Here is a 2,135-nt window from a genome sequence, read left to right as displayed (position 1 = left end):
AAAGCAGCGGCTCTGAGGATGCAGATGACTTCCGCGCAACACACCAACAAATCTGTAGCCCTGATTGCGACATGAAGAGGTTTTGCGGGGTAAGTTAAACCATTTCAAGGTGAAACACATTTTATGATTAAACACAAAATGAAATACGAGCCAGGAGCAAGTCTATACTCTGTTGACTTTATTTATATATTATATATTTAATTCTGTTAAGTTCTAAAGTTATGCTGCACTCTTGCGGTACATAAACAGAGAATAGAACAGAGTTTATTCCCATTTAGATATAATCTGCGATTGATGATCTTTGGTTAAACTATTTATCTATTTATATTTTCTATCTAATTATAAGCTTCACAACTAGTATCATAATTAATTATAGATAATCGTTATTTGTTCATCTATATATCATTACTGTTGACGTTGTCTTGTCTATACAAAAAGACAGTCTCTTATCGCCATCTACAGGAGTAATTATAGACCTAGACTATAAATACAGAAACAGACACTGAAATCCCTATTAATAGCCTTCTACACTAACTGATGACCAGGGTTATCTGATATTTATGAATATGAATATTTATATTATTATAATTATATCAGAATGAGCTTTATTGCCAGGTATGTTCACACGTACGAGGAATCTGTTTTCGTGACAGTAGCTCCACAGTGCAACATAATGACAGCGACAGAACAAAAAACAATAAAATACAAAAAATACAATTAAGTAGTTAAGGAATGACAATATACAAATTGACAATGTATGGCAGGTATATTACAATGAGCATTTATGTATGTGCAAACATTTAAGTGTACACTACACTAAGTATGTGTGTTAGATAAATAAGTGTATGTGTATGTAAATATAAATAGTGTAGGGTGTTCCACAGTTATTATCAAGTGTTCATAAGATGGATTGCCTGAGGGAAGAAACTGTTCCTGTGTCTGGTCGTTCTGGTGCTCAGTGCTCTGTAGCGTCGACCAGATTGCAACAGTTCAAAGAGGGAGTGTGCTTGATGTGAGGGGTCCAGAGTGATTTTGCCAGCACTTTTGCTCACTCTGGATAAGAACAGTTCTTGAATAGAAGGGAGGGTTGTACCGATAATGTGCTCAGCAGTCCAGACTACCCTCTGTAGTCTTCAGAAGGGATTCAGATAGATTTAGAAGCTGAGCTGAACCAGACAGTTACTGGGGTGCAGAGGATGGATTCAATGATGGCAGAGTAGATCTGTTTCAGCAGCTCCTGTGGCAGGTTAAGGCCCAATCCCAATTCTACCCCTTTGCCCTTCGACTTTCCCCTAACCCCTCTGTTTTGCGCGTTCACGTGAAGGGGTAGGGGTGTCTCGATTCTATTTTGTTTGGAGGGGTAGGAGGAAGGGGAAAGGCCAGATAGCCCTTCAAACAAAGATTTTTCAGGATCACACTTCAAACAAAGGGGTATGAATTATCTCGGCAACATGGCTGCTACAGGGAACAAAAAGACACATAAATGTAAGCTTTTTAGGCATAAATAAATATTTTAACGAAAAGTAATCATTTGTTTTTTATGTTACATTCAATTGTGAGTTCATATTAATGGTCATGTTACTCAAAGAAACGTTTGTTAAAAATCGCTAATATTTGACTGCATGATAATGCCAAAGCATATATCTGATCAGGGCGATAACTGCTGTAGACATGGGGGATAATCCCCCCAATAATTAGAAATTGCTAAACCATTCTCTCAAATATTGCCTATTCAAGAGAGAGAGAGAAAAAAAAATGGAAGTTGCATGTATTCACGTCTGTGCATTTATCAGCGATTGTATCCTCTCGTCACTGGAAAATATAATGTAGCGATTGAGTATTTAAACTGTATTTAATAAAAGTTGTGAGGAAGCAGTTGACAAGTTTATTTTCTCCTGGATGTTTGAGCTGCGTGATTTCCGATATGTGTGTGTGTCAGTAAATAGCTCATCAATACAGAACGATAATTAAAGGCTCTAATGCACACCAGCACACCAGTATATGTGTGTATTGTAAGAGCTAGACGTTGAATGATGGCGTGTGACGTCATGGTAGTGGTGTCCCAATCCTTAGAGGAATATTTTCTCCCCTACCCCTTGACACTCTGTTTCAAGGGACAAGGGGAAATGGTAGGC

Source organism: Carassius gibelio, chromosome A4 (assembly GCF_023724105.1).
Source record: "Carassius gibelio isolate Cgi1373 ecotype wild population from Czech Republic chromosome A4, carGib1.2-hapl.c, whole genome shotgun sequence".
In the NCBI taxonomy this organism is placed as follows: domain Eukaryota; kingdom Metazoa; phylum Chordata; class Actinopteri; order Cypriniformes; family Cyprinidae; genus Carassius; species Carassius gibelio.
The sequence above is the reverse complement of the archived record's forward strand: the minus strand, read 5'-3'. Positions refer to the sequence as shown.